Genomic DNA, 12206 nt, shown 5'->3' with positions numbered 1-12206 from the left:
AAGAAAGATTTATCTTTTTGAAATGTTTTATTATTGTGGCGATTGTGTTCTATTTTCTGTTTTCTAGAAAAAGCCATTTCAACATTAATATCATGCTTCTGAAAAGCCATTTTTTTCCAGGATCCATTTGAAAAGTTTTGTGTTATTCCTTTACTTCTTTACTTTGAAAGCACTATAGTTCTTTAGACTCTGATTTAGATCAGGGCACTTCCTGGCATTTTAAGTTAGTCTGTGAAATGCTATATTTTTTCCATAATGTTTTTATTCTGTGAAGGTGTCATTTTCACACTATAATTTTGCAGAATGCAAATTATAGTTAGTTATTCAGTTCTAGACCCATATTTTATATTTGAAATGTCATGACTGTATTTAAAATAAAGTGAAGTGAAGCTTCAGCAAAAATGTAACTTTGCCTTTATAAAGATTATTAGATATCTAAATAATGGCAAACAGAATTGTAGTATTATACTAACGTGAATGTGGTTTGTAGATGAGAAGTCAGGGTATAGGTAAACACCTACCTGTTTTGATCTGAGAAGCACAGAGAAAGTATTACCAGAACATCTCCTATCCAAAATGCCTTACATCATTCACTTTACTGGGTTCTATTTACAAGAAGCTATAAATACAAATATGATTCAGAGAAGGCAGCACATTCAGTTGTCAGCCATTAGCACATTGAATCATCAATTGCTGTAGACTTTAGAGATCCCCCAGTCCCTCTCTGTCATTTTATAAGCACCTGGTAAGGTTAAATGGCTTGTCCTGTATCTGACTTTCTCTTACATATTTTTCACTTTTCTTAGCAGTAAGAAAGACTTAGGGAATGGCAACTTTAATAAATATTCCTTTACAAAGAAAAACAGGACACACAGATAACCCAGCCAAGCATTCTGTCATCAGCAGTTACCTTCAAAAAGTATACTGTGGGAAGACATATTTGGCCTCTCTAAAGTTATGCTTTAAGGTTAAGAATATTTCAGGATATCTTAATAGTAATTTATCAAATTTTCTAAACTTTCTTTGCCATTGATACTTTATATGAGTTCCACCTCTTGGGTGAATTAGTTGTCTAAATTTTTTTGAGAGGGAAAATGCTGAGTGATTAATACACATTAAAGGCATTTATAGCCACTCCTAAACTGTTAATTAATAGGTGATTTTTAGCCTCAAGAAATGTATCTTATGGAATTGCACTGTACTTTGTCCTCAGCACTGTTCTTTTAATGTTCTCACCCATGGCGACGTAGAGGTCATATGTATTCTACTTGCAAATAGCTCACATCTGAGAGAAATAGTTAACATGCTGGATAGCAGAGATAAGTTTGAAAAATAATTAGATAAAAATTAATAGGATAAATTCAGCGCTCATGCATATTAGAGAGTCAGCTTTTTGTGGAATGGGCGTGAGAAACCCCACGTATTATCAGTAGCTCAGTTCAAAAAGACTTCTGGTTTTGAATAACCCTAAGCTAAATTGTAGTAAGGATGGGTCTACTCCACTCATCGATTAGACTACATCTGGAGTATAATTTAATTTTAAATTAATACATTCACTCAAAAAATATTTAGGGTGGCTATTACATATATTCCATGCCATGTACTAGCCATTGGGGATGCATTAAGGAACAAGACCCCACATGGTCCCAGCTCTCACTGAATTTTCAAGTCAAACGCTAACCAGATAATTACAATTGTGATGAGTATCGTAAAAGGGAATTAGAGGAAGCTATGTCAGAGTATAGCAGAGTGAACTAATCAAGTCATAGAGGTCAGAAGAGGCATCCTGTAAGTGATGTTTATTTCTATTCCAGGAAGAGGGAATTTTACATGCTAAGGTGCAGAACGTGAGAGACTGCTATGCCTTTGAGTAACTAAAACAAGTCCAATTCAGTTGAATATTCTAGAGCTAAAGGAAGAGGTCTCAAGACAATGATGGAATTATGTAAGGGTCATGTTATAGAGTCTTGTTCTTCATTATAACGGCAGTAAGAAGGCACTGTTGGTTGTTTTGTTTTTTAGTTATCTGTACTGTGGGTTTTTTTATTGCAGTATTCGTAAAATTTACCATTTAATCATTTTTAAATTTAATTTTTTTAATTGAAAGAAAATTGATTATACATATTTGTGGGATACAGAATTGAATTCAATGCCTATATACAATGTATGATGATCAAATCAGGATGTTTAACATATTCATCATTACAAAACATCGTTTGTTTGTGCTGAGGATATTCGATCTCTTCTAGTCATTTGATAACATGAAGTAAATTAATGTTAACTATAAATGCCTAGCTCAGCATCAATAGAATTTATTTTTCCTAACTAGCTGTTTTGTGTCTATTAAACAATTTATCACTATCCGCCCTCCTGCTCTCCCTTTCCCACCTCTAGTAACCACAGATCTGTTCTCTACTTCTGAAAGTTCAACATATTATGATTGTAGTTTCTTTCTTACTCTTTCTTCTCTTTTCTTCTCTCTTCTCTTCTCTTCTATTCTCTTTTCTTTCTTTGCTCCCACTTATGAGTGATGACATGCTGTATTTCTCTTTCTGTGCCTGGCTTATTTCACTAAACGTAATTTTTTCCAAACTCATTCAAGTTGTGGTAAATGGTGGAGTTCATTCTTTTTTATGGCTGAGTAGTATTCCATTGTATATGTATACCACATTTTCCTTATCCAGTCATCCATCCATGGATATTTAGATTGCATCCAACTCTTGGCTATTATAAATAGAGCTGGGATAAACATGGGGCTACAGGTATCCCTTTCAGATGATGATTTCCATTCATTTGGGCATATACCCAGTAGTGGGATTGCTGGATCATATGGTAGTTCTATCTGTAGTTGTTTGAGAAACCTCCGTACTGTTTTCCATAATGGCTGTACTGATTAATGGTCTCACCAACAGTGTATAAGAGTTCCCCTTTCTCTGCATCCTCACCAGCATTTGTTATTCTCTGTCTTTTTGATAATAGCCAGTCTGACTGGGGTGAGATGATACCTCAGTGTGGTTTTGATGTGCATTTTCCTAATGATTAGTGATGATGAGCATTTTTTAAAGTACCAGTTGGCCATTCATATGTCTTCTTTTGAAAAATGTCTATTCAGCTCCTTTGCCTATTTTTTAATCAGATTATTTGTTTTTTTACTACTAAGTTGCTTGAGTTTCTTGCATATTCTGGATATTAATCTCTTGTTGGATGCATAGTTTGCAAATATATTCTCCTATTCTATAGATTGTCTTTTGACTCTGTTGATTGTTTCCTTTGCTGTGCAGAAACTTTTTAGTTTTATGTAATCCCATTTGTTTATTTTTTCTTTTGTTGCATGTTCTTTTGAGATCTTATTCATATAGTTTTTGCCCAATTCTACATTCTGAAGTGTTTCCCCTGTGTTGTCTTCTACTGGTTTTATGTTTTTGAGTCTTATAATTTAAGTCTTTAACTCATTTTGAGCTGATTTTGGTATATGGCAAGAGGTATGGGTCTAGTTTTATTCTTCTACACATGGATATCCAGTTTTCCCAGCACCATTTGTTGAAGAGGCTGTCCTTATACCATTTATGTTCTTTGCACCTTTGTCAAAGATCAGTTGGGTGTAAGTAGGTTTTCTTGATTTCTGGGTTATCCATTCTATTCCTTGGTCCGTGTGTCAGTTTTGATTATTGTAGCTTTCTGGTATATTTTGAACTCAGGTAGTGCAATGCCTCTGGCTATTTCTTTCTTTTCTTTTCTTTTTTTTTTTTGGTCAGGATTGTTTTGCCTATTTGGGGTCTTTTTTTATTCCCTATGAATGTTAGGATTGTTTTTTCTATTTCTGTGAAGAATGTCATTGGTATTTTAATGGGGATTACATTGAGTCTGTAGATTGCTTTGGGTAATGTGGACATTTTCACAACATTAATTCTTCCAATCCATAAATATGGACTGTGTTTCCATGTTTTTGTGTCCTCTTTAACAATTCCTTTCATCAGTGTTTTGTAGTTCTCATTATACAGATCTTTCACTTGTTTGGTTAAATTTAGTTGCAGGCTTTTATTTTTTGGTAGCTATTGTAAATGGGCTTACTTTCTTCATTTGTTTTACTGTTCGTTGTTGGTGTATAAAAACACTACTGATTTTTGTATATTGATTTTGAATCCTGCACCTTTACTGAATTCGTTTATGAGCTTTAGGAGTGTTTTGGTGGAGTCTTTAGGTTTTTCTGTATGTAGGATTATGTCATTTGCAAACAGGAACAGTTAGACTTTATCTTTTCCAATTTGGATGCCCTTTCTTTCTTTCTGTTGCCTGATTGCTCTGGATAGTACTTCCAATATTATGTTAAATAGGAGTAGTGAGAGTGGGCATTCTTGTCTTGTTCTTTTCCCTAAAGGAAAAGCTTTCAGCTTTTCCCCATTCATGAGCAATGTTGGTGGTGGGTTTGTCATATATGGCTTTTATTGTGTTGAGATACTTTCCTTCTTTACCTAATTTGTTCAGAGTATTTATCATGAAGGGATGTTGAATTTTGTCATATGCTTTTTCTGCTTCTATTGAGGTGATCATGTGGTTTTTGTCCTAGATTTTGTTGATGTGTTGTATCACATTTATTGATTTGCATGTGTTGAACCATCCTTGCATCCCTAAGATAATCCCACTCAGTCATGGCTTACAATCTTTTTGATGTGCTGTTGAATAAGATTTGCTAATATTTTGTTGAAAATTTTTGCACTTATCTTCATCAAGGATATTGGCCTGTTTTCATTTTTTGTTGTGTCCTTGTCTGATTTTGCTCTCAGAGAGATACTGGCCTCATAGAATGAATTTGGGAGAATGGCCACTGTTCCAATTTTTTGGAATAGTTTGAAGAGAACTGGTATTAATTCCTCTTTAAAGGTTTGGTAGAATTCAGCAGTGAAGCCATCAGTCTTGGGCTTTTCATTATTGCAAGGCTGCTGATTACAACTTCAATATTGTGGCTTGATATTGGTCTGTTCACTTTTTCTATTTTTTCTTGTTTCAGTCTTGGTAATTTGTATGTGTCCAAAAATTTATCCACTTCCTCCAGATTTTCACTAATCTCTAATGATTATTCATCTTTAATGATTATTCATAATAATCATTAGAGATTAGTGAAAATCAATAACACAAATACAAAGAATCATTAGAGATTATTATGAATGATTATCTAATGATTCCTTGTATTTGCATGATATTGGTTGTAATGTCTCCTTTTTCATTTCAGATTTTCATTATTTACATCTCCTTTTTTTTAGTTAGTCTAGCTAATGGTTTGTCCATTTTGTTTATCTTCTCAAAAAAACAACTTTTTGTTTCATTGGTATTTCGTGTCATTTTTTCTAGTCTCTATTTCATTTACTTCTGCTCTGATCTTAATTATTTCTTTCTGTCTGCTAATTTGGGGATTGGATTGTTTTCGTTTTTTCTAGTTCTTTGAGGTGTAATACTAGGTCGTTTATTTGAAGTCATTCTGTTCTTTTGATGAAAGCATTTATTCCAATAAACCTCTTTCTTAGTGCTGCTTTTGCAGTATCCCACTGGTTTTGGTATGATATGCTTTTACTTTTATTTGTTTCAAGAATTTTTTTTATTTCCTGTTTAATTTCTTCTTTGACGCATAGGTCTTTCAGGAGCATGTTATTTAATTTCCATGTATTTGTATAGTTTCCAAAGTTTCATTTGTTTTTATTTCTAGTTTTATTCCTTGTGGTCTGAAAAGATACTTGAAATGATTTCAGTTTTTAAAAATTTGTTGAGACTTGATTTGTGACCTAACATGTGGTGTATCCTGGAGAATGTTCCATGTGATGATGAGAAAAATGTGTGTTCTGTACTTATTTGATAAAATGTTTTGTAGATGACTGTCAAGTCCAGTTGGTCTAAAGTGTAGTTTACATCCTGTGTTTCTCTGCTGATTTGTTGCCTAGATGATTTGTCCAATGTTGGGAGAGGAGTGTTGAGGTCCTCAACTATTATTGTTTTGGAGTTTGTCTCTCTCTTTAGGTCTAGTAATATTTGCTTTATATATCTGGGTGTTCCGATGTTGGGTGCATATGTATTTGCGATTATTATATCTTCTCGCTGGATAGATCCATTTATCACTATATAATGACCTACTTTTTTTGCTTTTTATAGTTTTTGGTTTAAAGTCTGTTTTTCTGATATGTGAATAGCTACTTATATTAGTCCATTTCTGTTTCTTATAACAAATACCTGAAACGGGGTTATTTGTAAAGAAATGATATTTGTTGCTTAAAGTTTCGGAAGCCAGGAAGTCCAAAGTCCAGTGAACACATCTGATGAGGGCCTCATTGTTCTTGGGTGGTGATCCTTTACAGCAACACAGTGTGTCAAATGACATGAATGGCAGAGCATAGAGAGAGAGCTTCTCATGCACTCTCCTTTTAAAGTCAGCAGAACCACACCCATGGCCAGCATTAAACCATCAATGGATGAATCTACTCACCAGGACACAGTCCTCACAATCTAATCACCTCTTCAAGGCTCCACCTTCAATTATCATAATGTGGTTTCTCATCTTCAACAATTACAGTGGGGGATTAAGCTTCAATGAGTTTGGGGGACATTCAACCCAGAACACTAATCCTGCTCATTTTTGCTTTCCATTTACATGGTATATCTTTTCCCATCACTTCACTGTTAGCCTGTGTGAGTCTTTACAGGTGAAGTGAGTTTCTTGTAGGCAGCATATAGTTGGGTCTAGTTTTTAATCCAGTCAGACACTCTACATCTTTTCAGTGGAGAATTCAATCCATTTACATTTAGGTTTGTTAATGAAAGTTATTGTCTTACTCCTGGCATTTTATTGATTTTTGTATGGTTGTTTATGTATCTTTTGTTTCTTTCTTTACCTTTTACTGTTTGTCTTCTGTGTTTGTTGCTTTTTTGCAATGATAAGATGTAGTTCCTTTTTTTTTTTTTTAATTTTATTAACTTTTTTTTTTTACATTCTATGATGCTGTAGAGCAGTTGGGAGGGAAAGGGAGAGGAGAAAGGGGAAGGAAATGGACGGAAGGAGGAAGGAGGGGTGGGAGGCCTGTGGCACCCCCTACATTCCCACAAGGGAGACTGGTGGGCTTCCAGCGGTGGCTTGGTTATTACTGGGTTAGGTGCAGATGTCAAGGGGGTGTGGCAATAGCCATCACCCCACCACCACCCCAGCACAGGAACCCAAGGGTCCTTCTTGCTGAGGCTTGCTGGTCATCATTGGGCTGGTTGAGTGGGGGGGAGGGGCTGTGATTGAGACCTTTGACCCTCTGCCACCCCAGCTCAGGTGAGCATGGGGCTTTTCTTGCGGTGGCTCGGTGGTCATCACTGGGATGGTTGCACATGTTGGAGGTGTGTGGCTGAGGCCCGAGGCCTCCATCTTCGGGACTGGTTGCAGGAGTCAGGGTGCATGGCTTAGGCCCCTGGCCGTCCTCCCTTACTGGCTTGGTAGCCCGGGGGACTTCTGATCCTTCTAGGTGTTATAGGTGTTCTTTGGTGAAATGAAACCTTTAGTTGTTATCAAACTTTGTCTCTTATTGTTGTTGTTTTTTTTTTTTCCCAGTTCTGTGTTGGATTATTTGCTGTTCCCACCACTTAAACTCTGCACTGGAACTAATTTGTAGTCCTTTGCTTACTTGTAAAATGGGGGAACTTCCTGTGGGGACCAGTACATGAGCTCTGTGGTTGGGGCTAAATTGTTGCTTTGCTGCTGATTCCTTAGGGAAGGCTTTTTGTGCAGTTCAGGTTTTATTAGTTGACTTTATAGGTACTTCCAGATCTGGTGACATCTGATGTACCTGGATTGTATAGAAACACTGGTCTGGACCTGAGTCGTTTTATCAAACTACACCCCTTGTGATTCTGTATTCCTGACCAGTCTCCTCTGAGTGGTCCTGCACTGATTGGGGACCAGATCAGCTGTTTGCTGTCTCCCAGTATTCCCCTAGTGGGCCCGTCTCCCCCACTGCCTGTGCTCCAAAGTCTTCCTATGGGAGGGTCATGCTCTGGTCCCTTGTGATGACTCACCAGCCTCTGAGCGGCTCCTTTTTTGCAGTCATTGTGGTCCCTCAGACCTATGTGGGTCCATGGGAACCCTATTGGTGGTACTACTGGCCTGGGGGCCACCAAGGCCCTCTTCTCCCCTGCTGCCTCCAAGCAACTTCATTCAAAAGGCACAGCTGTAGCTTTTTGCCAGCTCCTGCTCCATGAGCTCAGCAGCTCCAGCCTTAAAGCAGCTGCAGCACAAAATGGTTGGAGCGGTTTTTTCTTTCTCTCATCATGGCTTTTCCTGCTTTCATGCACTCATAAGTCTTTCTTCCTCTTCCCCTGAACTCTCACTGCCCTGGCTTGGCTGTCATTGCTTTTTAATAGTTGTAAATTGGTTGATTTGTGGGAGAGTGTGACTCTGGGGACCGACTCTCCCACCATCTTGACCAGAAGCCTCAGATGTAGTTTCTTTCTCTTCCTCAGTTGTGTATCTGCTCTGCCAGTGGGTTTTATTCTTTCTTGTATATTCATGATGATGATTATCGATTTTTGAATTGCAGATGTAGGACTCCCTTAAGGATTTCTTGCATGGCTGGTTGTGTGGTGGTGACCTTTCACAGTTTTTGTTTGTCTGGGAAGTACACTATTTCTCCTTCATTTCTGAAGGATCTTTTTGCTGGGTATAGTATTCTTGCCTAATAATTTTTTTTCTTTTAGTGCTTTGACTATATCATCCCATTCTTTCTTGGCATGTAAGCTTTCTATTGAGAAATCTGCTGTTAGTCTGATGGGAACGCCTTTATAGATGACTTGATGCTTTTCTCTTGCTGTTTATAGGATTCTCTTTATCTTTGACTTTTAAGAGTTTAACTAAAATGTGTCTCATGGAGAACCTTTTTGGATTGAATTCATTTGGGGATCTTTGAACCTTTTGGATCAGTAAGTCTGTATCTCCCCTAATACCTGGGAAGATTTCCACTAATATTTTGGTGAATAGGTTTTCAATGCCTTTTCCTTTTTCCTCCCCTTCCAGAATACCTGTGAGTCAGAAGTTGATGTGCTTAAGGTAGTCTTATAGCTCTTGTAGGTTTTCTTCAATTTCTTGAATTCTTTTTTCTTCTTTTTTTTTCCACCTGGGTTATTTTAAAAGCCTTCCTTTGAGTCAGAAATTCATTCTTCCACTCACTCTAGCCTGCTATTTAAGCTCTCGGTGTTTTCATTGTTGTTCTAGTTGTTTGTTATTTTTTAATTTCATTGAATGAATCTTTTACTTCCAAGAGTTCTGCTATATTCTTTTTTAAAGTATCTATCTCTTTGTTAAATTCCTCCTTAATAACCTGGATTGTTTTTCTCATTTTGTTTTGCCATCTATCTGAATTTTCTTATATATCATTCAGTTTCCTTAAGAATGTTGCTTGGAATTCCTTTTTAGTCATTTCAAAGGTTTCCTGCTGTTTGGGGTCTGGTACTAGAAAATTCTTTTATTTCTTTAGGGTGTCCTATTTTCTTGTTTTTTCATATTTCTTGTATCCCTACGTTGATGTCTGGTTGAGCATTTGCTTTGTCTGATACTCTGGAGTAGCTTTTGAGAGGAGAGACTCCTCTGTAGATGTGTTTTATATTGACCATTGGATGGAGTGTTTTAGTTTTGGTTCTGAGTAGATACAGTAGTGTATTCTCTGTGTGGTTACTTCAACTTATTCAACATTGGAATTGTCTGTGAGTGCCTCTCTGGCCTATGCACTGGGGCACTCATAGTTCCTTGCTGAAGTGAATGACCTTGAGTTGGGTTGTCAAGTTCATGGGTGATATCTTGAGGTCTTGGGAGAAGTGCCTTGGTGCCCTGTCACTCCTTGGCTGGTGTGGGTAATGCTGCTCAGACTCTGGCACCCCAGCTAGTGTCTTGTGACCTTGATAGGTTCACTGAGGTGTTTTGAAGCTCATCAGCTTAAATGGACAAACTTGGCGAGGTTTCCGGAGGTCAAGATGAAGGCTCTAGGCTTTGAAAGAGATATGAAGTGCTATGCAGCCACTTAGCTAGAATGGGTGACTCAGTGGTGTTACTGGGGCTCTGGCCAGAACCCTGTACTCCTACAGGAAGCATTGGGATAATTTGTAGCTTCACTGTTGAAGTGGGTGACACTGAGTGAGATCACTGGATTCATGTACGGGGCCTGTGCCCTCAAGAGGGGCACTAGGTTGCTCTGCAGCACCACTGTTGAAGTGAGCCACTCTGGGTGAGATGTTAGCAGTTTTGGGTGGGACCCTTCACCCTCAAGAAGGATGCTGGGTCCCTCTATATCTGTTTAGCTTGAGTGGCCACTGTGGGCATGGCCACTGTGGTTGTAGGCAGGCCCCTGTGATTCTGTGAGAGGTGCTGGGACACTCTGGAGCTCTTCAGCTAGGGTGGACTGCTCAGCAAGGTTGCTGCAGCTGTGCGTGGGCTGTTGTGGCCCCAAGAGAGATGCTGGATCCCTCGGAAGCCCCCCTGATAGGGCAGGCAGCTCTGGGCAGGCTCACTGGTGCTTCAGGCGTGGGTCTATGCCTGAGAGTGTCATATGAGTCCTCTACTACCTCCTCGTGGCTGTAAGAACTGGAAGGGGTATTATATGAAAGGAGAGAAGGTTAGCTCTCCCCTTGACAAGGATGGAAGAGGTCCTTGGGCCTGACAACACGTATATGTTTAAGGCATTGCCACCTACTTTGTGTCATCTAACCATCATTTTTCATTGAACTTTTAGGAAGAGAGAAAAGAACTATGGTAGAGGTGAAAAGAGGGAGGGAGGGGGGCTAATGAGGTATTGGTAATGGACACAAAGTTTGATTGTGTATTTTAATGATGAATAAGCTAACTATCCTCATCTAACCACCACACATTGTACACAATTATTGAAAATTATCATTGTTCCCCACATGTATATATAACAAATTATCTTTAAAAAAAAGACTTGGATTAGTTTTAATGATATTGTCTAAAATAAAAATAAAATTTATGAATATACATTAAAAGAATTGGAATGGGGTTTCACCAAAAAGGCGGTTTGCCACCAGTGGCTAGATGCCCCGACTAGGTGGCTTTCTGGCTCCATAAAGTGTGCGTACCAAACTCCTCTATCACTAGAGTGGCACCCTAGCTGCATTGGACTGCCTGTTCCCAGGGTGCAGGACACTGCATAGACTTAGGTGTAGGCAGCCTGGCACAAGGATGTGACCTCAGGGGTGTGGAGCTGCTGCTGAGGCTGAAGCAAAATGTCTTCAGATGTTGAGATTGATCCCAAATTTGCCATCCCTGCAGAAGTCTGGGATCCGGGGCATGGGGGTGGTTCTATGTGTCCCTCCTTGGGTCAGTGCAGTTGGGGGTGCACCCATCGGTTCCCAACATTGAGCATGAAGTCAGAAAGGCAGTTCCTGAAGGAGGCTCATGGGTTCTCTACCACCTCCTCACAAATGTCAGAGGCTGGATTGCTGGCAGTGGGTAAAGGCCCCTATCAGGAGACTTTCTGTTAGGAGAGTGCATGCATTGACCCCCTCTGTTCTGAGGGTGGCACCCTCGCTGTACTGGACTGCCTGTTCCCAGAGTGCACAGCATTGCATGGGCATGGGTGTAGGCAACCTGGTGAGATGATGTGGCCTCAGGTGTGGAGCCATTGCCAAGGCTAAAGCAAAATGCTGTCAGGTGTTGGGACTGATCCCAAACTGCGATCCCTGGGACCAGGGAATGGGGATTGAGTGGGGGTGGCTCCATATGTGTCCTTACCCATATCAATGCAGTTGCATGGGCACTGAATATTTCACAGCACTGGGCGCGTGGCCGCAGGGGCAGTGCAAATTCCATTGTGGGTTGGGCCACTGGCTTACTGGGCCGTGTTCACTCATGTCTTTGCTGCAGGCAGAAACTCTTAGGACCTTGCTGCTTCTGGTTGGGGGATGCAGTGTTGGTGGCCAGGAATTTTCTTCCTTTCTCTATTTAGCTATCCTGAGTTTCTACACTCATCAGTGTCTCTGCTGTGCCTTTAATATGTTCCATCTCTCTCCCTTCGCCTTTTTCATCCAAGTGTTGTTTGGTGTGTGATATATTCTCTGTCTTTGTGGGAGAGATAAGTGATATATCTTTCTAGCTGGCCATCTTGCTCCACAACTCCATTTAATCATTTTTGAGTGTACAGTTCAGTGACATTAAGCACATTTCATTGTTGTACAACCAT

At 39.2% G+C, this 12206-nt stretch overlaps 1 protein-coding gene and 1 non-coding gene across 2 annotated transcripts in view; both read left to right on the top strand.

Annotated features, from left to right (window-relative positions):
* Window positions 1-12206, top strand: part of ZRANB3 (zinc finger RANBP2-type containing 3) — a 242000-nt gene that overhangs the window by 145756 nt on the left and 84038 nt on the right. The gene's annotated exons all lie outside the window — the stretch shown is intronic.
* LOC134365940 (U6atac minor spliceosomal RNA) lies at window positions 10604-10729 on the top strand. Its single transcript, XR_010022214.1, has one exon. It is a non-coding gene; the product is annotated as a U6atac minor spliceosomal RNA (small nuclear RNA).

The sequence above is a fragment of the Cynocephalus volans genome, chromosome 1 (assembly GCF_027409185.1).
Source record: "Cynocephalus volans isolate mCynVol1 chromosome 1, mCynVol1.pri, whole genome shotgun sequence".
In the NCBI taxonomy this organism is placed as follows: domain Eukaryota; kingdom Metazoa; phylum Chordata; class Mammalia; order Dermoptera; family Cynocephalidae; genus Cynocephalus; species Cynocephalus volans.
This window is presented reverse-complemented; position numbering and strand designations above follow the sequence as displayed.